Genomic DNA, 26,648 nt, shown 5'->3' with positions numbered 1-26,648 from the left:
GGGCTTCCTGGCTTCCCAGGTGGTTCACTTCCTCCAGCTCTGAGCTTGCTTTTTCTGCAGGCAACTTAGCTAAAGGCCCAAACTCCAACTTCATTTTGGAGTCTCATAAAAACTGGCGCAGACCCTCCTATGAGAATGAGCTTGGGCTCTCTCCAGCAAAGATTTCCGATGGAAAATATGATTCTGCACGGGGGTGTTTGTACTTTCAGACTCATGCTTGGCCCTTCCAGGTTGCAGCCGCTCCCGCCCTGCTGGCTCCAGCTCTTTTCATTTCTCTAATAATCCGCAGTGCGTTTTATCAGGGGCTCTGCCTGAATTGCAGACACACAACAATTCTTGGAGGAGCGTCCTGAAGTGCTTTTGGATAGTCATGGTGTCTCGTTCAATGGTGGCCTTTAGGGCTGTCTACACTTTGCAGTTTCAAAGCCTTGGTGGATTTTTCAACCAAACTCTGAGGCTATCTGAAAAGGGATAAGAATTTGGCTTCTCAGACTCATGGGTCATAGCTCCTGCAGTTCAATTTGCTAAAAGACCCTTAGTTCTGCCAGAATTCATGGGCTTCTGGGATCAGAAGCAGATGTAGTAGCAGACTGAAGCCAGCCCCCCAGCTTCCTGTGTGGAAACTTGTAGAGGAAATAGAGCAGTTATTTACTAGAACCTGCATCTGCCAAACGAGCTGCTTATGGCAGCCCCGTGGCCTTCACAGGTTCCCCATGGGGCCATCATAAGCACAGAATGTGATAGAGAGGGACTCTTCTAGTTAGTTCTGTCCATGTGGGATGCCTCTGCAAAGCTCCCAGCTGCTCAAGGTCTTCAAAGTGCATTTTCCATTTTCCAGCTCCAAGGCTTCAAGGTTGGAGCTCTAACGTCAAGGGTAGGGAGGACATGGTGAGAACCCATCAGCATCTTGCTGCCTGGTACTCCTGCTCTGCTGGGGTCTGCTGTGTTGCTCTGTTGTGATATGGGCCTGGATCCCACAGACTGAAGCCCCACAGTGCTCTAACTCCCTCCTAGGGGCTTCATCAGACTCTCACCAAAGCCCATCCTCAGCTTGCACCCCCCAACTTTGGCTGCTGAGTCCAAGTTTACACCAAAAGCACGTGTCCTAGATGGTTCTCTGAGAATGCCGCACTTTCTCAGGTCACATGAACTTAAAGGACCATGGGCGGGCCCCACCTCAGCCGCTCACAACCAAATGCCATTGAGATATCAAAAGAAAGGGCTGTGGGGCCCGTCAAGGCAGGCATCTTTGTTGGTAGGACCCAGCAGAGACCTGGTTCTCAGCCATGGCTCTCTCCCCTGTAGTCCATTCCACATTCCGTGATGCAGGCCTGGAGCAGTTTGACGTGGTGTCACTGTTCGCTAAGATTCTGTCGCCTGCTGTTTTTCTGCTAGCACACATCCTTCAACTTCATTACTTTAATGAAGAGTTTCTGAAGACCACCAGCCTGCATAAATATTCCTGTTCAACAGAAAGGCACACCTGACAGGTACTGCTGTCCCTGGGGTAGCATTTGGAGATTCTGCTAATAGACTCAGAGAATGGGCTCAGCTCAGGAGACAGGAATTAGATTTACTTTCCATTTGCTGAGTCATCCATTTGTGGGTGTTCTTTGGAAGCTGCTGGGAGAAGATAGAGCCTAGTGTGTCTTCGCAGGATTAGCGGACAGGACAGGGGCCTTTGGTTCCCCTGTAGGTGTCTGTGGTTGCCCTCTGTTGAGTTGTCACTTTGCTTTTGCTGGGATTCCTTTACTGAGCATCTCCAAGAGCCTCTCAGGGGCAGAGCCTCTGCTTCGTGGATATTCTAGATGCCTAGGGATTTGTATTCATTTTTACCATTTTGCACTTTAACTAAATTAACATGCTGGCTGTGAAACTTGCCTTTTAAACATGTTTTAATTTTTACACTGAGTCACTAATATGTTAGGGTATTTCGCAGAATCCTTATTTTAAAAGGTGGTATATTGCCAAAGCAATTCATTTTCTCACTAAGAAAAATTGAGCAGGAGTCTGTGGTCTTCTTAGTGCCTGCATCTGTTTTCCCGATCAAACTGTGCAACAATCCTACCACCTAGCAAAACAAGTACACAAAATACCATAGTTTGATTCCTTTTTTCCCCAGGGATTGTAAAGTTTTGTTTCGTTTTGTTTTTTTCCGGTCAACATTGTGATGTTTGTTTGGTTTTTACCCTGCTTTGTTCATACCTGAGGTAGGAGTTGGAAGCCGTAAAGAAAATGGAAATGGTGCTGGTGAGATCTTTGGGTCTCTTGGGAGCTGCAAGCTACGCAGATGAGCAATGTGCTCTTTCTCCCACTCTCTAATCCCTGAAATAATGGGCTCAGAAATGTGGAATGAAATGGAGCCCTGCTGTAGGATGAGGAGAAAACTTGGGGAGAAACGTTCTCTTTTAAGTCCACCTTGGCCCCATTAGATCAACTCACTGAATGGGTGAAGGGGTGAAGGTTTTCAGTGGTGGGCCTGTTGTTTTCACTATATGGAGGACACTGACAATATGTGGGACCAGATTGCCGTTGTTACGTCCCAGAAGCACCAGCCCCCATTCATTTCCAACATTAGAAAGGCTTTGTGGTCTGTATCCCCCAGCAACTCCAAGGAGGAAACTGATGTGCAGCTCCTGTTGGATGTTCTTTTCTTTAAGATTCCTTCTGCACGGAGTTTTCTCCTCTGCTTGCCTGTGCTAGTGATGCCTCACCTTGTTCAGGTGCTGTGTTCCTGCTCATCCAGTGTTAATCTCATTCTCTAAAAAACTCCAGCAGGGAATGAATGCCCATCACTACGGGACTGGTTAAACAAATAATGGTCTGTCTCAGCAGCATAATGCTATGCAGCCGTTAAAAAGAATGAGGCAGCTCTATATATACTGATACGGAATGAGCTTCAAGATCTATTGCCAAGTGAAGAAAGCAAAGCGCAGAACACTGTGTATAGAATGTGCTACCATTTGTTTAAGAAAAAGCTAAATATGCACATGCTTTTACATGCAAAGCATATCTTTGGAAGAGCAGAGAAGAAACCTGCAGTGGTGCTTGCCTCAGGGGGAGAGGGAGACAAAAGTGGGAAGGGGAGTTGCTTTTCACTATTTACGCTTTTGTGCCTTTCGAAATATTTTTCAAGTATGTGCATGCATTGTTTTGTTAATATAATAAATGAGCACAATATTAAAAATCGATTAGGGAGTTTGCTGGTCAAATAAATCCAATGGAAATGAATGCTTTTGTAGACAGAGGAGTCTCCCTCTCTCTCCTCTCCCCTCCACCCCGCCCCCTCACAGACTTAAGTTTACAATTTGGAAACATCAAAAGAGGTAAGAGCTAAATCATGAAGGGAAAGGCATTCTAGTTGGATTTCTGGAGTCATTTGTGCCTGAGAATATGAGAGAAGCATAGACATGATTCCCAACAGTGTAGAACAAACCAAGTCTAGCTGGATTTTTTTAAGTGACCAAGTCAATGACCATGCCTCCTAGCCAATATTTCCTAGTGGCTTGAACCCATTTTACTTACAGGCTTTGATAAAACCAGGTGGCCAGGTGACACTCCATTTGATAAAACCAGGTGGCCAGGTGACACTCCATGCTTAGATGCCTAAGCATCCTCTGTCTTTGGTTTTTAGCCTAGGGCCTGACAAGGGAAAAGGGTGCAACTCAGAACTTAGCAGACAAAGCAAGCAGCATTGTGCTGGGTGAGCTGTGGAGACAAAATATGGACATCCTGGGGGAAGGTGCCAGAAAGTCGAAGATGTCACTTCCCCCCGAAGTCCTGCATGATGCATCTTGGGTTGCTCTGAGTGTTACTAAGAATCCTGGGCTTTCAGGCCAACAGTTGATTCATTTTAAAAAAAAAATTAATTGAGGCCAGGCACAGTGGCTCACACCTGTAATCCCAGCACTTTGAGAGGCTGAAGCAGGAGGATTGTTTGAGACCAAGAGTTTGAGACTAACCTGAGCAACATAGTGAAATCCTGTCTTTATAAAAACATACCAAAAACAACAACAACAAAAACTAATTGATACTGTTGACCTGATTCAACAAATGCCTCCCTGATATTTTATGTTGGGGGCAGGCAGAAAAGGGGCAGCTGACTGTCCCAGAGGTGGGTGGACTCGCTGCTGATTTCCCACCCTCTCGCTGCTTGCTCCTGTGAAGCAGCTAGGCGTTTTACTCTGATGCCATGAGGAGCCATTTACGTTAGTTGGACCTTCAAATTCAGAATTCCACGATGATTCTGATACTGGCTGGGTTGGTGGTTGCCATTGCACTTTCAGTGAAGGAATTGTTTGCAAACGAAGAGTGACAGAGATTTCTGTGTTTGCTTACTTAGGGAACGAGCTGCTTACAAGTGATTTCAGGAACATGCGTGTGCTTCATTCAGCTTATGGTTGAGATCAAAATAAGAAATGTGGGCGCTTAGCACAGTACCTGACACATTCTGAATACTTAATACATGCTAGTTGCTTTCATTTTTCCAAATTAGAATCTTTCTAAACTGTTAAAGAACAACAAATGTAGGACAGCTTCTATTGGTTGAACTTCAACTCTTCTTGGGCATATAGTTTTGTTCTTTATTCATTTGTGCATCAATCAGTGAGCATTTAGTGAGTGCCTTTTACGTGCCAAGCACCTGGGATAAGCATGGAAGTGATAAAAGGAAATAATTGGTCTTTCTCCCCTCAAGGGACCCAATCCCAGACAGGAAGGAGTCAACCAACCATGGCCCTTGGGCCAAGTCCAACACTCTTGTTTTTGTGGATAAAGCATCTATGTATTGTCCATGACTGCCTTCATGCCACCATGCAAGCTGAGTAGTGTGACAGCAGCCATATGACCCACACAGTCTAAAATATTTACTATATTCCCCTTTTACAGAAGCAGTTTTCCAACCCCTGGTCCAGAGGGGGACACAGGAATATTAACAGATACCTGGAGTATGGGGAGAGTGATGTTATGGCAGAAGGTGATACAGAAAACTTTGGAAGCAGAGAAGAGGAAGCCTGGTCTGGAAGCAGAGGGGCCTTGCTATAGGTATTTAGTATTATCAAAAAATGACATTAAAAAAAATCTACCACTTCCTAGTTTTTCTCTGCTTTGTTCTGGCTTCCTCTTTAATGCAGAGGTCTGCATATTATTTTAAACAAGAAACTGGACCCCACACCATCACTGGGTGTTTGGGCAGCCTGTCAAAGGTTTGCTCTTCCCCTCAGGGGAGGAAGCAAGTGATGGAGACTCGGCAATGAACACGCCGACCGCAGGTTTGCTGAAGCTTCTAGAAGTGGTTAATGGGACTCAAATGTTTCTGGGTGCATTCTGAAAATACAAATCCCGAAGCTCGTGGCCTCTGTGATCGTCAGGCTCAGACTGTAGGCGGTCAATGACTTTCACAGAAAATGTGTGCTGTCGGGGTTTGGAGACTCAGGGGCTGATTTTGAGACCTTTTTCCCTCTCTGTTGCAGAGTTTAGACCTATAATTTAAGGTCCCATGAGTGTTTTTTCAAACTCCCTTTTTACCCTAATTTGAAATGCTCCTATCTCAGCCAGGGAATGAAGACCAAGTTAAGGCGACCCGCAGACGCCACGCTTCCCTGAAAGGTTTCCCCCATGCGCTCCCTGTGTCTCATCCTCTGGGTGGTGTCCCTGCCCTGCGCGAGATTCTGACCTGGTGCCTCCTGTGTTTCTGCTATTTGGGAATGTGTGCCGGGGACCTGCAAGATGCTGTACCTACTGTCATGTGTCATGCCGTCTGCCTACTCCTCAAACTGCTCAGAGGAGTGCTTCATTCCAGACCAGAGCCTCTCCATACCCCAGTGGGAGCTCCTTGGTGGAAGACAGGGGCTGAGTCTGGATTTCTCCAGAGCCTGCCTTCATAGAACCTTCTCTAAAAAGAACCAACTCTAAGAAGAGTTGTCGGGTGAACCATTCAGACGCAGTGATTGGAAAAATGCCGTCTAGTGCAACTCTTGCTATTTTAAAGAGGCCCTGGGTGGAAGGGACACAAAAGACTCATCTAAGATTCTACATTTCCTTCATTCACTCATTCATTCATTCAACAAACACTGATGGATGGCTATTCTGTGTCAGGCATTGTGCTGGGAGCTGGGCAGGCAGTGAGACCCCACAGATGAGATTCCAAAGGAGCAGATGGATATATGCAAGCAAGCAGAGACACTTGTAATGGGAAGTGGTGGCAAGAGCTGTGGGGAAGGGTGGAAGCTAGTGAGGGGACCAAGAGGGTTGAGTGGGGTTAAGCACTAGGAGGTCAGGGGAGACCATGAGAGAATGAGGGCCGGAACTGTGAAGGTATCAAGGGAAGAACCCCAGGAAGAGGGCACAGCAAACCAGAGGCCACGAGGTGGGAGGGAGCCCAGGGCAGGGCAGGCAGCAGAGTCCAGGTCCCCTGACCCCCAGGCTGGCCTTCCTTCGGCCTCTTGGCCTGTTCATGGTGCATGCAAGAGAACATGATGGCACAGAGCCTCCACCCTCTTGGGGCAGGTGGAGAAGCAGACAGCTGTTGGCTCATGTTGTAGGGAGCTCTAGAAGGAACTCTGCTAGGGGCAGGCATAGAAATGGAGCAGGAGGGGAACTTGTGAGAAGCACAGTTTCTTAGGGCTCAAAACTATGAAAGGGCAGGACTCTGGGAACAGAGCTCAGGCCTGTAGGCCCAGAAGCGAAGGCACCCACTGCTCCTCTGCGGCTCCAGCCTGTCCCACGCTAATCTGAGGGCTGGTGAGGCTCATGGTGGGGACGGACTACAAGGGAGTTGAAAAGATGGCCCTGCTCCATCCTGATCTTTTATAGAGGGGGAAACTGAGGCTCAGCAAGGTTCAGGGGCCTGCTTGGGGTCTAGAGTTCCAGCCTACTTGCTTTCAGCCTGAGGTCCTTCCTAGACAGCCCTGCAGCCTGAGTTCCTTCTGCAGCCCATAGCTGGGGCAGACTCCTCACCAAGCACCCGTGGTGGTCATTCCTACCTCTCCCAAGGTGTGGCAAGGGAACAGAACATGCCCACTGGCCAAGCTTGCCAGAAAATGGATTTTCTATCTATCTGCAGCCTGTGGACCTGGCACAGTGGCTTGGAGTGTTAAGGAAATGTGATGGCCAAGAGTTGCCTTGTCTGAAGGTAGGGATGGAATAATGGCCCATGATTAGTGGGTGCAGACAAATGGGGATGTCAGAGAAGTGCAAACCTCCGGGATCTGTGTGCCAGGGAGGCTTGGAGGAGATGAAGTGGCTGGCTCAGGGCCTGGCACATAGTAGGCACCCACTCGATAAGCTCAGCATCCCCTTCCCTTCCCTGGGGAACATTACATTAAGTAATTGCTTTGGTGGCCAGGTTCTATATTACCGAGAATGAACCTGGCTCCGACTTATCATTCACTTTTACTGTTTTGCCTACAGTGGTTTCTGTGGCAGCTCAGAAAGCCAGAAATGAATGAGGAAAGAGGTGATATTAAAGGAGGGCTGTTAGCAGAAGTGAAAATTAAACAACTCAGCCAAAATCAAAGCCTAGTTGCACCTCGCCTAGACGAATGGGGAGATTAATTGCCCCCCTCCGGAGCCCCTGCCAAGTGCTGGGAATTTGCAAGAGTTTATCTATTTTGATCCTCTTTAGATACAACCCTGAAGCTAAAGGGTTGTAGCTCCATTTTCTGGAGGAGAATATTGAGGCCCAGAGAGGTGCGATGACCTGTCCAAGGCCACACAGAGAAGGAATGATGGGGCTGGAATGGGACCCCATCTTGGAGTCAACACTGGGCTGTTGGAACATCTCATCTCACCAGATCACCCTTGAGGAAAAGGAGGCATGTGAAGAGGGCCCTACTCACCCCAAGCAGGCAGACAGAAGGTGGTGACAGCAGGTACAGTGGAGAGAGTGGGGACAGACACCACCTTCACTCCATTTGGGTGGGTGGTCCCAGGCCTCAGGTTTAGAACAAAGAGGAATTCAAGAGCAAATGGGAGGAGTCCCTAGTAACCAGTCTAAGCATGTGGGGAGCAAATGTGGCTGGCCAAGAATCTCTGATGCAAGAAATTGGCATTATGATAGTCAAGAGTGGCTAAGATTGGTGTTTCCGGAGCCCTAGCATCCCCCCACAATGACCCATGCATTTTCAGCATTGTGATCACTTTACTTGTTCACTGAATTCCTGCTCTGGCCCCACTAAGAAGCGCCCTTCTCAGACGAGGACCCTAAGGTCCAGAAGGCTCATGCCGCTCAGCCACAGTCATATGGAGAGAGGCAGGCTGAGGCTTTGCCGCTTATAGCTCATTCTCATGAGAAACGTGCAGACCACAGGACCATCTACCCTGCAGCCTAGTTGGGCTGAGCTCACTCATCAAGGAAGAACTAAATCGTGCTCAATACACACTGTTGAGAAGGCAGGGAAGAGCAGGAATCTATTTTTTTTTTAAACAAGTCACCCAAGAAGATGAACAAGAAGGCTTTGTGGTAGCCACAGGGACAAATGCTCTCCTCTCCATGGAGTCACCTCGGGCAGACCTCCATGATTCATTTCCTGGGAGTGCTGGAGCGCTGGGGTTTTGTTGTAAGACATTTTATTTAAAGAAGTGCCAGGCTCTGTTGGTGACCACTCAACTCCAGACCTTGCCCCAAAAAGCTTATGGAAAGCGATGCACCAGCCATCCAAATCCTCAAACAGAAGTCCTATTTAGGCCCCATCTCCTAATTTGCTGAGAAGATGCATAGGAGGGCTCTGTACAGCCACAGGAGGCTGGTCAGAACAGAGAATCTCTATGAACTTCATGAAAGAGAGTGAAGAATCCAGCAGCATCTGCATAGGAATAGGGGCGGCGCTTGGACCGTCTGGGGCGCTGAACAGACTGTGCTCTTCATCTCAAATAATTAGTCTCTTGCAAGTGCCCTGAGTCAAGCAAGAAGGGCATACTTATGCCTAAATATGATCTAATAAGGTAATCCTTTTCATTTCAATGTCATATAATCAATAGGGAAAATACAGCATATTTATAACTGACAATTAGCCTTTCACTGCATTCCCCCCACTTCGTTCATCAACAAACACCCTCTATAACCCCCATCCCCAAATCTGAGTCATTCTCACTCTATCAGTCAAGTCTTCATGGGTGTAGGAGAAGAGTCCATAGCATGGCTATGGCTTTTTTTTTTTTTTAAGCCCACTAAGGATGATTTTAAAATCCACACATCATGCAGTAAGATGGATTTCAGCATTAAGCGGCCTCATCACGAAGAGCTGGCAGCCTAGAGGGGCGATGTCCTTGAGAGGGTGTGTTGGGTGTGCATCGTGTTATCAAGTAATACAATCAAGCCAAGTAAATGAACTCATTATGACTGGTTTTTTATTCCCCACTTGTCAGGAGTCATAACTGTATGAAACATTCTCTACCTCGATCAATTGGAAAATCAATACCTTGGTATTTGTGGAAAGCATCTCTTATAGGAAGAAATGAAAAGAAATGTTTGGGAAACATTCAGGAAATTAGCCCATCTGACACTCCCTGTTTTAAAGCAGTCATTCTCCTTTGCAGGAGTTGGTGCTGAAACATGCTCTTTCTTTTGGAAGGGGGCAGGCTGGCTGGGATGGTAAACGGTTTTGATCATCCAAATCACAGTTTTCTTGAAGCATTGATGATGGTGAGTCCAGGTAAATATTTCATTTGCTTGCCTCATGGGTGGCCCTGGCGATATGAGGCTTCCATCCTGGGTAGCGATGGTTCGGGCTTGCTTGGTTTGGCAGAACCAGTTTGCCATCTTGGCCCTCAGGACTCTGGGGGTGATGGTGAGTAGGCATCAGAGATTACACTGCTTTTGGAATCAGCTGCCAGAGCCCCTCACTGACATGATCATTGACATCATCACTCCAGCACTTCTTGATGATGGGCTGATGAACACTTTGCAGTATTTCATCAACTATAGATTTTACAAGCTTGGCCTTGAGGTGATGTTCCTGCATAGGCCCTACTTCCTGGATTGTTGATTGCTTTTGTTAAAAAAAAAACAAAAAAACAAAAAAAAAACATGGAAAATAGGCCTGGCGCAGTGGCTTATGCCTGTAATCCCAGTACTCTGGGAGACCGAGGTGGGTAGATCACCAAGTCAGGAGTTCAAGACCAGCCTGACCAACATGCTGAAACCCCGTATCTACTGAAAATAGGAAACAACAACAACAACAACAAAAACATAGCCGGGCATGGCAGTATGCGCCTACAATCCCAGCTACTTGGGAGGCTGAGGCAGGAGAATTGCTTGAACCTGGGAAGCAGAGGTTGCTGTGAGCTGAGAGAGCGCCATTGCACTCCAGCCTGGGTTATAGAGCGAGACTCCATCTTGAATATATATATATGGAAAATATCAAACATATGTACAGTAGAGAGAATAGTACCATAAACCCCCATGTATCCCTCACCATCCTCAATAGTTGACCCCCTCTGTCTCCCCTGACCATGAGTTATTTTGGAGAAAATGCCAAACACCACAAATATTTCTGTGTGTATCTCTAAAAGATGTGGGCTCTTCAAAAGACATAAACAATACCATTATCACAATGGATTATCAATTCCTCCGTATCAAATATCGAATCTGTGTCCAGGTTTTCTTGATTGGCTAATACCTTTAAAAGAAAATGTGTTCAATTCAGGATCCAAATCCAGTCTATGTTTTGTAAGTGGTTACTTGGTTGATATATCTTCTAAGTCTTAATCTACAGATACTCCCTCTATCCCTGCAATTTACCGGTTGAAGGAATCTGATCAGATGCTGTAGAATTTTTCATAGTCTACATTCTGCTGATTGCATCCCCATGGTTTCACTTAAAATGGTAATATTCGAGTTCTAGTGTGTCTTCTTTATTGCCTGAAAGACTTCTATAAAGAGAAACTGCCCCTCATTAACTATCCAATTTCCCTGATATACAGTTCTTATGTTTTTCTTTTTTTTTTTTTTTAAAGCAAGATAAATGCTTGATTTTCCCCTTTATTTACCAGTTTTCGGAATAGTGAGTGAGTTCCCTAGCATCCTCCCAAGATGCCCAGTGAGCTTTCAATGTTTCCATTCCTAGCAGTCATCCTACTGATGCCCGAAAGGCCCCGTCTTTGACCAGTGGGAGTGCCTTGCCATCACTGCCCGGGATCTCTTTAACAGGCTCTGCCCTTGACTTTTTCTTCTATTTAAATCTCAGACCCACTGAGAGCCCCTCTGGCCAGGATCCACCACAGAGCGTGACCCTGTCTCCTTGTCACTGTGCAGTTGACAGATTCTGCTTGCTTTTCTCTCTCGACAGACCTTAACAAATTAGTCTTGTTATTTATCCAATTTCCTAATACCCCAAAGGGTTGTAATGAATTTCTGGCAGTGGGGGTGCATTATAAAAGCAAAAAAAAAAAAAAAAAAAAAAACAAAAAACGCACAAATTAACAAACCGAACTCCCCACCCTCCCCAAATCCCAACAGTCTTCCCGCCCCAGGGCCTGAGATTGCCGTTCTGTCCTGTGGCGTTTACTCGCTGATGTTCAAGGATGTTGTTCGGCATCTTTTTCTTTTTTTGAGACAGAGCCTCACTCTGTCGCCGAGGCTGGAGTGCAGTGGTGTGATCTTGGCTCACTGCAACCTCTGCCTCCCGGGTTCAAGCGATTCTTCTGCCTCAGCCTCCTGAGTAACTGGGATTACAGGTGCCCACCACCACACCTGACTAATTTTTTTGTATTTTTACAAAAATGTAAGATGGTTTCACCATCTTGGCCAGGCTGGTCTTGAACTCCTGACCTTGTGATCCACCTGCCTTGGCTTCCCAAAGTGCTGGGATTACAGGTGTGAGCCACTGCGCCCAGCCTGTCTTGCATCTTTCAGCCTGCATTTCAGCTGTGCCTCGTGGCCGCCCTCAATGCCACAGGGCAGCACATGGATTTCTACTTCCTTATCCATGTCATCTGGTTGATTTACTTGCTGAATCTTCAGTGGAGAAAAGCAGTTGCTGAGGTCTGGCTAGATACTGTGGTTTTCTTGTCAGTCTTGGGATCTTTTAGCATTTTCTATTCCTGGGGCTGCCTCCTGCTTTCTGCAAAGGTAAGCCCAGCAATCTACATGTCTACCTGACTCTTCCGGGGAAATGCTAAGTTTTGGCAAATACTTTGCCCTAGACATGCTGGGTGTCTTTGGGCAGGGGACCTAGGGTTCCTGTGCCTCAGTTTCTTTTTAAAGGAGAATGGTTGCATTGAGGAATAGGACCTCAGAAATAATTGGGCCTGACACCTGGGTCACCTTGTCCTGGAGAATGATTGACTGCTATGGGCACAGTTCAGGAATAGAGCCAAACCCACCAAGCCAACCCAGGCTTGCCTTGAGAGGAAGAGTTGGCTCACCTCTGCCCTAAAATGCAAATAAAAATGGAAAGAGCAGGAAATAGGAAGAGTAATGCCCCCTTCCACTTGTGTACACTCTTAGCTTTCCTAGCATTTCACACTTTTTCCTTATAGCAGTCCTATTAGGTTAAACCAGACACCAGCACTCCCGTTGTACAGATGGGGAAGCTGAGGCTGCCAAGGAAAGGAGCACACGCTGCACACCAGGGGCTGTGCTGGGGGTTTTGCTCCGTTGTAACTAGGGTTACAGAGCTCTTGGTGGCAGAAGCCAAAGAAGGCCTGGGTCCGCAGACTACCGGGGTCATCTTTTCCTGGGATGGTCTTATCTCAACACAGTAAAGATTCAAAAATTTATCCTGAGTCAAATTAACAACCTCAATTTTAATCTTAAGTACTATCTCCCAGCACACACAGCTTTTCTGCTTAGGGGTTTTCCTAAGAACATTTCTACTGTCTGCATTAGGCTTTCTCACTGAATTTCTTTGGCTTTCCATTTCTCTCCTTTCTTCCTCTTCCTCCTCCTTTTCCTGCCTCCTCTTCTCTCTCTTTCTTCCTTCCACTCTGCCCTCTATTCCCCTCTTCTATTCTTTCCAAGCCTCTTCTTTTTTCTTCCTTCCCTCTCTCTCTGTGATTCTCTCTTTCTTGTTTCTGGCTCTTTCTGTTACCAGCTCTCCCTTCTCATTTTCTTTCTCTTGTTCTCTCCTCTTCTCCTATTTTGCCTTCTCTTTGTGGACAGTCACACTCTCCTACTTTCAACCTTCTCTCCTCTCACCCTCTTTTTCTCCCAGCTTGGTGCTGAAATCTTTAGCACTCCCTTCACGTGGTTTCTCTCATCCCTTACAGCCTTGCTCAGCCCCCGCCTCCCAGTTCCCAACGTGGAGATGTCACCTGGGTTTACCACCTGCAGATCACCCTATAGCAACCCTGTTCAGTTAATCAGACACCAACACTCCCATTGTACAAATGGGGAAGCTGAGGCTGACAAGGAAAGGAGCATGGGCTGCATCCCAGGTGTGCAACTGATCCCCAGTACCACGTGCAGGCTGGGCAGGTGTCTCCGTGAAATATCCCACATACCGTGGGGTGGGCAGGATCATGGTTCCCCAGACGGACCAGCTATCAGGCTTTCTGAAGCAGTTTCCAGCATCCTTTCAACTTTGTAAAAGAGAGTTCATCCCTTGACTCTGAAATTATCATCTCCAACATCCTCATCATTCCATATAATTTGAAAGAAGCATTAACAGAACATAGACTCAATGGTCTTTAGAAAAATAATGAAGACAAGGCTAGGCGCGGTGGCTCATGCCTATAATCCCAGCACTTTGGGAGGCCAAGGTGGGCGGATCATGAGGTCAGGAGATCAAGACTCTTGGCTAACATGGTGAAACACCGTCTCTACTAAAAATTACAAAAAATTAGCCGGGCGTGGTGGCGGCGCCTATAGTCCTAGCTACTCAGAAGGCTGAGGCAGGAGAATGGTGTGAACCCAGGAGGCAGAGCTTGCAGTGAGCCGAGATCGTGCCACTGCACTCCAACCTGGGTGACAGAGTGAGATTCCATTCTTAATAAAAATGATAATAAAACAAAAAGAAAATGGCTCCTTCCTTTACAGATTACCCGTGGAGAACCACTAGTACAGAAATACCCTCAAATCTCAGTAAGTGATTGTATCTCCCAGATTTTTGCCAGGAAGCCGGATGCCAATTTGTTACTCCCTGAGTACCAAGGGTGTCTGAGTGCCTCTTCACGTTGGGAACTTCAGATTGGGCAGGCAATTGAGAACTTAGGACATGCCAAGTGCCATCTCAGCCTCTCTTCTTTGCCAATCTTCTTTCCAATATTTCTCCATTTCATCTTCTTGTAATCACCCAGACAGTACTCAGGGAAGAAATATAGTTACCAGGTTCCAAGGTCTCCATCTAATTAAAAAATGCTTGTGTCGGAGAGAATTTTAATTCATAAGCATTATTCTGAAGGGGTGAAGTGGGTGGGGGGGGGTACTTTCAACAGATGATTTAAAATCCAGATATTTAGTAAGATACTAAATAAAAAGTAGATGATTTGCAAATAAGATTTCCAAATGGCATCTCAAATAAAGACTTTCAAAAATATGGATTGGGGGGGAGATAGTGTTCCCCATCCAAAGGTAAGCAGGCTTTGTCTGCTTTTAGGGTTTGCCCTTCTCAGCCTAGAACATATCCATCTTCTTGAAAGCAAATGGGGTTCTATAGGGGAAAATGTAACTATGAATGGTAGAAATAGTCAAAAGGTTTCATTTCCTTCTCCCACTTCTTGCCTTTTCCTTGAATTCTGTCACATGCAAAATCCACTATTTATTCATTCACTCATTTATCAAATGCTGATAGATCCAAACTAGGTGCCCGAGCACTGAGCATGGAGACTTGGCAGAGAGAAGATGGCAAAGTCTCTGCTTGGTAGAGTTTGCATTTCACCCAACCCGGGTCTTCAAGGGTTTGGAAGGGTGAAGAGAGCAGCTGCCGGGGAACCCAGAACTCCACTGAGGTTCCACATGGAAGAACGAGTTCTCTGCCTGCAGCTCTGGGTCACACTCTGAGCTGGGCAAGGAGGCTTCAGGAGGTGCCTTCTGGAAACTCACACGGCATCCTTGTGCTGCCTCCTTTACCAAGGAGATGGTGACAAGGGAGGCACCCAAGTGATCTGAGAGGATGAACTTGGCCCCTGAGCATATGACCTTGGTAGTCCCGGGGGCTTTCCCTGCATTGTGTCCCCTTATGGTATGGCCGCTGGGTGAGGTCCTCATTTGGGTGCCCAAAACCATGGGGCAGGGCAGCCATGGCCAGGGACCATGAGCCCTCTTTGAATCTTTACAGTTGACTTTCTGCTTCTCCTGGTAGCCTCCCTGCAGTGGCAGGTGTTTGTAGATGGGAACAGAGTGTTGTGAGGATGCAGGCAGGTACCTCAAGGAGAGGAACAGAGAGCTGAGGCCGGAAGACCTCACCCAGCTCAGCCCTATTCTCAACTTTATTTTCTGCTGGTAAGAGCTGAGGTCCTGGTCCCAGGCCCTCTGTGGGTGGGCAGTCTTTGCTCCCTTTCAGCATGGTGAGCCCAAGAATTGTTGCTTTTGGAGAAGAAATCACGATAATTTTCTTTTTTAATTTTAAAAATATAAAATTGAGGTATAGTTTATATACAGTGAAACATTCAGATCTTAAGTATGATAGTCAACCTTGATGGAGACACATCAAGGCACAGACGATTTCCATCATCCCGGACATTTTCCTGTCTCCTCTTCCTAGTTAATTATTCTCCCAGGGATTATACCACATTTTGATGATCCACTCATGAGTTGATAAACATCGATTCTGTTTCCAGTTTTGAGCTAATATGCATAAACCTTTCACAAACATTTTTGCATAGAGTTTTTGTGGAAATATAGTTGTTCCTCTGGATAAAAACCTAGGCATGTAATCACTGGGTAATGGGGTGAATGCACCTTTAGTGTTTTAAGAAGCTGCCAAATTGTTTTTCGAAGAAGCTGTACCATCTTTTTTTTTTTTTTTTTTTTTTTTTTGAGACAGAGTTTTGCTTTTGTTGCCCAGGCTGGAGTGCAATGGCCTGATCTCGGCACACCGCAACCTCTGCCTCCCGGCTTCAAGCAATTCTCCCGCCTCAGTCTCCTGAGTAGCTGGGATTACAGGCATGCACCACCATGCCAGGCTAATTTTTTGTATTTTTAGTAGAGACTAAATGTTGGTCAGGATGGTCTTGAACTTCTGACCTCAGGTGATCTGTCTGCCTCAGCCTCCCAAAGTGCTGGGATTACAGGCATGAGTCACCGCGTCAACAACTTTCTGAATGTCTCCCCAAGTCACATGTATGTGTTGACTGGGTCCTGGCATGGGCTCACCACTCATTCACGCAGTCAGCAATTTTACTGAGCATCTGTTATGTACTGAGCAGTGTTCAAGATCAGTGGTGCAGAGAGTTCAGAAAAAATAGTCTTTTCAACTGATGCTGCTGGAACAATTGTATGCCCATAACCCAGCCCCCCAACCAAAAAACTTAAAACACAAAATGCCTTAATCCAGATCTCACATCATATACAAAGATCATCTTGAAATGGATTGTAGACCTAAATGTAAAACCCAGAACTATAAAACTTCTACAAAAATAGGAAAAGCTTTTCATGACCTTGGATTGAGAAAATATTTCTTTAATATGACACAAAAAAATCATGCTATAACAGGAAAAAGTTGATTATCAGTATTCATCCAAAAAACACAAAACATGTTTTTCAAAAGACACTATCATGATCATGAAAGGATGAATCACAGACTGAGAGAAAATATTTGCAAAACCGGTGTCTGATACAGTACTTGTATCCAGAATACATGCAAACTTTTACAGCTCAATGAAAGAAAACTCATTTTTTAAAATAGGCAAAAGATTTAAATAATCAAAAAAGATAAGATATTAAGCATATTTTGAAAAGATACTTAACAGCATTAGTTATCAGGGAAATGGAAATTAAAAATTAAGATGAAATACCACTACACACTTATCAGAATGGTTAAGATTAAAACAACAAACCAAAACCCCCTGGTAATACCAAGTGCTGGGAAAATGCAGAGCAACAGGAATTCTCACTCATTGCTTGTAGGAATGCAAAGTGGCACAGTCACTTTGGAAAACAGTGGAGGTTTCTTATAAAGTTGAATGTATACTTACCATATGACACAGCCATTCCCCTCCTATATATTTACCCAAATGAAGTGGAAACTTAGTTCCATGCAAAAACCTGGACATGAATGTTCACGGTAGCATTACTCACAATCACCAAAAACTGGAGACAACTCACTTGTTCATTACATGGCAGATGGATAAATTGTGGTACATCCGTGCAAGGGATATGACTGAGCAAGAAAAAGCAAGGAACTATTGGCACTACGTAGATAACGTGGACGACTCTGAAAAGCGTTATGCCAGACAGCAAAGGTGACATACTGTATCATGCCATTTCCAAGATATTTTGAAAAAGGCAAAACTGTACGGACAGAAAAGGGATCAGTGGTTGCCTGGAGGGATGGGGACTGCAAAGGAGCCCAGGAAATTTTGAAAATAATGGAAATATTCAGGATCTCAATTGTAGTTGTGGTTACAGGACTGTATGCATTTGTCAAAATTCAAAGAACTACACACCTAATAAGGGAGATTTTTACTATATGCAAGTTTTACCTCGAGGAGCCTGATTTTACACAATACCCTGCCCTCATGGGCAGCACCGGCTTTGCTAAGAGCCTCTGAGGGTCTCCTGCTCGCTGCATTTCTCCCACTGCCTCGGTTTTACACGTTTCTTGAAAATATTTTAAGGTGCCCTGCAGAAGATATGCTTTTGTCCCTCTGTCAAATGACAGCATCTTTGCTTTTTACTCGCTCTTCAACCTTCCAGATCCTACTTGGACATGGTGAAAGTTGCTGTTTTTTGGTATCATTTTGGATGTGTGCTCTGGCTGTTTTTTCTTGTGGGAATGGCGTGGATCAACAACTCAGGGGCTGGGTACCTGGTGGCCTTTGGATACTTCATGCTGCATGGAGGCCACCTCCTCTTGAAGCCCTTGAAGTTCATGCTCCGGCCACTGGACTGACTGCCTGCCTGCTCGGTGCTGGTGGTTGCTGTGAAGACTCTCCTTTCGGTATGGGAGGCTTTCTTTCAAGACTGCTCTTTGTTTTCCTAGCCTGACTGTCTTAATACCCCAAGAAAAGGCACTGCCAAAACCAACAGTCGTCTTAAAAGGCCTTTTTCAAAGTCATGTTTACCAAAGGTGGAAAATGTAAAATGATTCCCCATATGTCATGCATGATGCAGCCTGGGCTTTCTGGAGCAGCTTTTGATGTTGAAGAGCTCTACGTTTAAAGGAAATCAAGAGGCAAAAAAAGAGGAAGCCCAATAGAAAGAATGTTTTATAAACTCACTAGTAACCTAGAGACGATCCCCTGATGAATCTGGTGTTCATTCATGGTAACAGAAGGTACTATATATTTCAAAGAGCAGTCACATTAAAATAATGCAGGGAAAAGTTCATTAACAGTTTGAAGAATGGAGAACTCATGAGTCTGAAACCTGGAAGGGGCCTCAAGAGATTATTTGGTTCTTCCTTCTCCCCAACTCCCTACTGCCATCTTGGGTTGGTAAAACTCAAAATTCCACACGATAGATGAAGACAGAGAAATTAAGAGACCAGCCCAGTACTGTCAGCTGGCCTGCAAGCCACTGACCCATCTCCAGACCCCCAGTGCTTATTTTTTCTGTTAAATCTGCTGTGCCCCATGCATGAACTTCCAACTCGGCTGTACATTAAACTCCACTCAGCATAATGGAGTCATTTTTTGGACAACCCAAAGCCACAGATCATTATTCAGAATCTTGGTCCTCGTTGGCCTCCAAGTGATTGCCTGTCGGATAAACTAGCTTTTACTGTAATGGTGACATTCGTGTTACCAATTCATCATATCTCATCTTCCTGGGTGGAACTACCACAGTGTCCTCCAGTGTAATACATCTTAGGACTTCATCCTCCTAATGGCCAGTAAGTCTTCCTTGATGAAAAACACAAATCGTGAGAGGGAAGAAGGCTTTAGAGATGATGTGACTTTGCAGATGACAGCATGGAGGATGAGAGAAAGGCAAGGGTTCGGTCTTAGCCTCACAGTTGTGTCTGGCTGCTCAATTTCCTTTGCTCAGTCCTTAGCAACATAGAAGATTCTTCCACAGCTTCCTGGTTAAATCCACTTTAGGTTTCTGGGGAAGAGTATAATTGGATCTCTTTCGCTGCCCAGCCAAATGGTAGTCTCCTGAGTGACTAGTACCCTTGAGGAGACAACTAAAGAGACAAATGAAAGATGACACTGGCGGGGCGCTGGCTCACACCTGTAATCCCAGCACTTTGGGAGGCAGAGGCAGGCGGATCACCTGAGGTCAGGAGTTCAAGACCAGCCTGATCAACATGGTGAAACCCCGTCTCTACTAAAAATACAAAAATTAGCTGGGCATGGTGGTGTGCACCTGTAATACCACCTACTTGGGAGGCTGAGGCAGGAGGTGCCCTTGAACCCGGGAGGCAGAGGTTGCAGTGAGCCAAGATCACGCCATTGCACTCCAGCCTGGGAGATAAGAGCAAGACTCCGTCTCAAAAAAAGAGATGATACCAGTTGTGGAGGGCAAACTGGTGGGGGGCACTGCAGATGAAGGCAAGGGTGAGTCCTCCCCATATTTCTCCTCTGTGGCCAGTCGCTATGTGTGAGTACCTAGAGGTTTTACTTGTCTCCCACTGCTGGCTTGTCTACAGTTTGGACTTGAACTGCACAGTGAAGGGGATCAGTTAGGTAAGCACCCAGTTTGTTCGCCAGCATGGTGCAGGCACAACCCCAGGGACAGTTGGCATAGAGCAAAGTTGAAAGCATAGTACAGTGATCACCTGCATACCCACCCCTAGATTAAGAGCTGTTTAGCCACCTTTGCTTTATCTATATTTGTGTGTGTGCACGTGTGTCTGTGTGCATGAGTACTTTTGAGACATCTCTGAAAACAAAGATGCAGACATCAAGCCATTCTCCTTTATACCCACCACATTATCAGTCCACCCTAAGAAGATGACTCTAATTCCCTAGTATCTTCTAATACCTGGTCTGCATTCCAGTGCCTCCAGTTGCTCCAACTGGTTGATTGCAGCTCTTATTATTTTTAGAATCAGAGTCCAATCAAAGCTCACATGCTGCATTTGACTGTTTTGCCAGACTGTCCTCTGAAGGGCCATTGAGAAAAGCCCTGGTGGGACCTGGAGGACGTCCATTCCCTCCAGGGAAAACTCAGGGACCAAACCGAGAGGAAAAAGAGGGGATAGAACATCCAAGGCTCTGCCTCAACACCAAATGTCAAGTCAAGGGCAGTGGCCCCTGCGGTCAGTGGCTCCTCGGCTTTGGGGATAATCCCACTCTGTGCCACGGGTGCTTCTGTGGAGTTTGCCAAACTTCAGCCCCGCCACTAATGACCAGGATTCTGGCCTGTTTAGAGAGGGAGGAGCCCTGAGTTCTGCCCGACTGGAGCTGTAACTGGCTTCCTTTTATGAATGAAGGAAAAGGGAAAATGTATTTATTTTCACTGTTGTCTCTGAGTGACATCTTGGGTTAGGCTCTCATTCTCTTTCTTTTAGTTTGTCAAGAAAATACGTGAAGACACAGCTCTCATCTTTCACAGACAAGTCCAGGGCTTAGTGCCGGGCCACGGGGAGTAGGTTTCCGTGCACCACAGTGAGTTGTTGAAATGGAAGAATCTACGGTGCCACAAGTTACCTGTCCCACCCTGTCAATCAGCTGCCTGTTTACCCCAAAGGGAAGGCCACGCAGTGGCTTTCAGCAGGAGTCACCTCAGGGAACCTGGTACGGGGATGGGCTCAGCCTCCAGGGAGGGGCCGGTGCTGATGGGGGAGCAGAGAGAACTGGGTACATTTCCCCAGCTCTGACCTCATCTCCTTGTTTCCCTAGAAAATCAGCCATTTGAGTGAAAAGGGGAGAGGGGAGATGAGCAAAGGACAGAACAGTCCAAAAGGAAGTGAAGCAGGGTCTGTCCAAATTGGAACTGACCCCTTCCATCCAGAGGCATGACCCATGCCAGGCTCTGGCCTGGGTTCCTGGCTTCTCCCGTCTTCCATGTAGCTATCGCTGAGGACAAACCCCATGAACCCCAAGAGAAGGAAGAGGGAGTCCTTTGGGAGGCTGTGCGTTTCACCTTTCTGCAAGTCCAGCGACAGAGCTTCCTGAGTTATTCCCTCCTGGATGTGGTCGCCAATTCGGAGGCCACCAAAGCCTCAGCGTACAGGCACCAGGAGACCTAGGCACAAACACATCAGACTTCAGGGGCTCCAAGAGTGTCCTGTCCCAAAGGGAACAGGCGTAAACAGGCGGCTGATTGACGGGCTGAGACAGGCTTCTGTCCTCATTTGAATGTCTGCACAACTGGTTTTAACTGATGGGAACAACTCCCTAGAGTTGGACCTCACGCTGCATTTTAACCCTGCACCAAAGAGAAGGGACAGTTTTGATCTCAAGGGAATTGTGCTGGACTGCATGACAACTTAGAAATCACAGAAACCTCAGACCTCCTGATCCCATCCCTCCTTTGGACACAGGAAGAGCTGAGGCTCAAAGGGAGTCACCCACCTGGGGCTGCTCTGCTGACTCGGCGAAGAAGAGGGCTGACTGCCATCCCTCCTCACAGAGCCCTTCCACCACACACAGCTTTGTTGTGAGTTTGGGACTCAGTTCTTGTTGTCCCCTTGTGGGCCTCTAATTGTGTAGGGCCATGAGACCTGGGGCCATATGGACTTGTAAACACAGTGGAAGGGTGCAGGAAAAAGACCTGTGGGGAAGTGGCATTGACCCAACGGCACTGAGGAACCAAGGGCAGCTCAGAGTCAAGGGTGAATCTGGCCAAATTCCTCAGAATCTGCGGGTCAACCAACCCTGTCCAACCTCCAAGAGATTACCTCTCTATGCAGTCTCCAGCCCCATCCCAGCTCAGGCTTTTCTCCTCATTTGAATGTCTGCAAGACCGGCTTGCCTGACAGCCCTTTCTGGTGACAAATTCCTCATCTGATACTAAACTGATCATCCAACAGCCCTGGGCTGTTCTCTTTAATTGATGGGAGCAACTCCCTAGAGTTGGACCTCACGCTACATTTTAACCCTGCCCCAAAGGGAAGGGACAGATTCAATTTCAAGGGAATTATGCCATCCATTTTAGCAATTCAGACCATATTCCTGAATTCAGATATGCCACTGATCAAATTGTTTGCCCTGAAACTCAACAGCTTCTTACCCTAAGATCTTGCCTGTCAGTTTTCAGGCTGGGTGTAAAGTTTGTGGAGTTTGTTGAGTGTTCTGTCCTCCATCTCTTGAGCAAAACCTGGTCATTATGCTCTGGAGGTTCATGCTCTTTGGGGAGAAAAGAAGAAAAGGATGGATATCTGTGAGTAGCCAGCTAGACCTGTCTTGTTATGTGAAATGATTGATACAATTCATCTTAGTGCAAAAATTGGTAGTGACTTTTTACTAGCAGAATTCACACAAAAATGTTACCCAGGCTAAGATGACTTTTTAAAATGCATTTTATTGTACAAACAGGAGTGCTAAGCTATTGGAGCAGACCCTAAGTCAGGCGTTGGAGCAGTGAAGATAAGAGAAATCCCCACTGATTGCCATGAAACAGTCAAGTTGGCTTTTCTTTGTTTTTATCCTGGAAGCATATCCCTTCCAAAGGATCTGCCACCTTCTTCTTGCCTGTTTCTTTCTTCGATATAGGGTTTCCCCTTTTTCTTTCTCTTATTTTTGAGTTTCACCAAGAGGAAGAGGGCAATAAGACTGAGGATGTTCCAGGGTTAGGAGTGTGGAGCACTAATGAGCTCTAAATGTGGGTCAATCAGCGGATGGAGGTGGATAAATTGTGGGCTGATTCTTCTAACTCGGAGAACAAAGGCAGAGCTCTTGAGTGTGATGAGAACATGCGCTTCTCCTGGGAGGAACCATCTCCTGATGTAATTCTTAAATGAAGTGATGCTTAAGCTCTTGACAGCTCAGACGCTCTGCTTTGGCTAAACCCACTGTCCCCCCGAGCAGGCCACATGCCTTCCTGGGTATGAGTCTGTCCCTTGCTAAAAGGGGTTACCCAAAACCTTGTTTAGTCAAGACCATGCTCTCTCTCTCAATGTGCTATAAGGCACACATCCCAGATGCTTCCCAGGAAGGCTTTAGGGGGTACACAGATAAACGTAGTTTTTGCTTAATGGTTACACTAAAAAATGCAATTCAGGCCTGGCATGGTGGCTCACCCCTGTAATCCCAGCACTTTGGGAGGCCGAGGCGGGTGGATCACAAAGTCAGGAGTTCGAGACCAGCCTGACCAACCAACATGGTGAAACCCCATCTCTACTAAAAATACAAAAATTAGCCGGGCGTGGTGGCACGTACCTGCAATTCTAGCTATTCAGGAGGCTGAGGAAGGAGAATCGCTTGAACTCGGGAGGTGGAGGTTGCAGTGAGCTGAGATCGCGCCACTGCACTCCAGCCTGGGTGACAGAGCGAGACTCTGTCCCCCACCCAAAAAAAATAATAATAAAAAAAAAAGCACAATTTAGCTGGAAGTATCTAGACTGTCCAGTAGGTGATTTCAAGGATATTATAGCTTGGAATGAAACAAAGTTTAAAATTGAATGGACTGAAAGTCAACTATGGAAATCAAATAATATTGGAGAAATTATGGCATGCATAATGACTGAAATTGATGAAGTGCTATTTGGTTGCCTGCTGAAGTCTGAATTCCAAAGTGTCTGAGCCTGCCAAGACCTCCCCAACCCCAGACCCTCATCTGCACTGTGGTCACCTGACGTTGGCAAACTCCACCTGTAACTCGTGTCCCATCTTCTCAACCAGACAGGGGTCAGCTGTCCCCCATGGCTCTCACCATTGACTCCTTTGCAGTACCTAGAGCAGAATCCTGTCCATGTTGCTACATGAGCTGTTAGCTGTTGGAGACTGAGTGTTGATGAGGCCCCTCTGAACTAAGGGAAACTTGGGAGCATAACTTTGGGCATCTCTTCCTCAGCCTCAGTTTTAGGGGAAAAGGCAAGCACTGAAACCAACAAAATGGCAAAGGCGTTTTGATTGGTAGAGAAGAAAATGGCTTTCTCTGTTTGTCTTCAATTGCCACGATGTAGAAAATCAAAGCAAAAGAAAATTGCTGCTTTGCAGAGAGCCTGCAGGAGTTCTGACGATTTGGCCATTAACAGGAGTTGCCTGCCCAGAAAGGAAGCTGCCAGAAGGGCCTTCATAAAAGGTGAGATGCTGTTACCATGGGATCATGGAGGTGACCTGCTCCCAGTGGTCTTGAAACAGGGACACTAAACTGATCCCTCTGCCACCCTGGGAGCCAACAAGAAAATGAATTTCTCCCCTCTGAACTGTGGTATAATGGAAGTGCCTTTTTGTCTGGTGCATGTAAAGAGCTTAGGTTTGGAATCGTGCTTTGAGTTGAAATTCTGAATTCAAACCGAAGTTGCAGGAAGGACCTTCCCCCAGTAGCAAAATAAAAACCCCCCTGGTCAAGAAGTGTTCTTTTCGACTGGACCCTGGTTTTGGGGAAATGGTTAGGTTATTTAAATGACATTTCTGCCCTTTTGTTTTGAGATTTTCAGAAAACATGACCCCCCAAAGGGCCAGTAGGCTCAAGAAGAAAGACGTTTCAGTTTTTGTTGGTCACGAAATAAATATCTTTCTAAAGTTGTCCCTTTTAAAGTGGACTAGGTTTTTTCTTTCCTAGTTGAACAAGTTGAAGAAAATCGTGTCATCACTTGGCTCTCGACCACTCTGATGGTTCTGTTTTATCTGGCAATTTGTATGAGGGGTGTGATATACAGTTTAACCTTCCTAATTGGGGGACACACTGTCTGATTTAGTGACAAGACTGAATTATGGTGCTTTTAAGAAAAGATATTCCACTTTAGTACTATCAAGTTCACAAAACCATTAGAACTGGTCTCCCAAAGCAACGCTCAGTGGTGCCTCTGTGGGGAATCTTCTCAAAACAGAAAAGAAAAAGGGCTTATTAGCCTGAACACTCTCAAAATCAGCATATTATTTTAGGTTGTTTATGCATTTCCTTTTCAAATTTTATTTGCACTAATTAATTTGCCCAAACAAACCATTTTGTAAGATTGGATGAGGGCAGGGGGAGTTCATAAACACTCCAGGAGTTGGTTCTGGTTTCTTCAGAAGCTGAGTAAATTTTAGCCCAGCCTCTGTTTTGAATGACCCCAACCTGGTCCAGGGTGATGATGGCTGATAGACTTCAGGTTTTGTCTCTGACTAGATGATCTTCCCATGACAGGAAATGAAGATGAGACAAAATGGTGGCAGCCTTGGGTGACATATCCTTCCGGTAAGTGGGCCATGAAGGGGGCCTCTACTCAGCTACTCAGCTGCCAGGAGCACAGCCCTTCAGAAGTCCAAGTATGGGAGCCAGTTGGGCCCACTGGCTCTTCTCAGTTCCCGAAGATCAGCCCATTCTTCAGAAAATGTCCGCCATCTTACACAATGGGGACTGTAGCAAGGAAGCAAGCAGTGGCTCATGCTCGGCATGCAAGTCCACAAAGACCTTTAGAAGCAAAAGCTTCTCCCCTTTTATATAGGTATCCTATTAGTTCTGTCCCTCTAGAGAACCCCGACTAATACAGATTTTGGTACTGGGAGTGGTTATAGAGGAACAGAGTATTAAGGATAGAACTATTTCATTGGTTTTGAGGTTTCTGGAGTTGGCTGCTTAATATGATTAGACCCAAAAATGCTAAGGACTCTACTTCTAATATGGAGAACACTGATAGTCCTTGGCATGAACTGTTTAGAGAATCATGCAAAACAAATGCATCTAACACTCCTGATTGATTGATCCTAATTGTCAAGGAGTTTAGTGACTCTATACATAATGCCTTTGACCATATGTGGAGAACCAAGCTGGTTGGTTGCTCCTAAGTCCAGTGGACAAAGTGATGAAAGAAAATGATGAACTCAGGGATTCTGTCTCCCAGCTTCAGAAGCAGATCCGGGGCCTTGAATCTGCTACTCCTGAGTGAGAGTCTTACTTCCTGTAGAGAAAGAGCTGAAATGGTGGAAAAACAGACACAAGCTCTTATTATGTTGAGTGGCTGACCTGCAAAGAAAAGTGCATGCACAGCCTCACCAGGTGTCTACTGTTAAAGGGAGGGCATTGACTGGAAAAGAATAGGACCCTGCAACTTGGAATGGGGACATGTGGGAGGACCCTGATGAAGCTGGTGACACTGAGTTTGTAAACTCTGATGAACCTTTTTTGCCAGAAGGAACAGCTTCCCCACTCCCAGTACCAAAATCTTTATTAGTCAGGATCCTATAGAGGGACAGAACTAATAGGAGATACATATATATACACACACACACACACATATATGTATAATATATAAGTATGATATATAAATAAATATAAATATATAAAATATGTATAATATAAATATATAAAAATAAGTAATATATAATATAATATATAACTATTATATAATATATATTATATATTATATATCTATATAGGGGAGTTTATTAAATATTAATTTACATGATCACAAGGTCCCACAGTAGGCTGTCTGCAAGCTTGAGGAGCAAGGAAAGCCAGTCCGAGTCTCAAAACTGAAGAACTTGGAGTCTGATGTTTGAGGGCAGGT

General features: G+C 45.9%; 1 long non-coding RNA gene across 1 annotated transcript; it reads right to left on the bottom strand.

Annotated features, from left to right (window-relative positions):
• Positions 1-9,331: 9,331 nt before the first annotated feature.
• LOC123567304 (uncharacterized) lies at positions 9,332-10,718 on the bottom strand. Its single transcript, XR_006690225.2, has 2 exons — positions 10,620-10,718; positions 9,332-9,776 (listed from the first exon to the last, which is right to left on the bottom strand). It is a non-coding gene; the product is annotated as an uncharacterized lncRNA (long non-coding RNA).
• Positions 10,719-26,648: the final 15,930 nt, after the last annotated feature.

Source organism: Macaca fascicularis, chromosome 10 (genome assembly GCF_037993035.2).
Source record: "Macaca fascicularis isolate 582-1 chromosome 10, T2T-MFA8v1.1".
NCBI classification, from domain to species: domain Eukaryota; kingdom Metazoa; phylum Chordata; class Mammalia; order Primates; family Cercopithecidae; genus Macaca; species Macaca fascicularis.
This window is presented reverse-complemented; position numbering and strand designations above follow the sequence as displayed.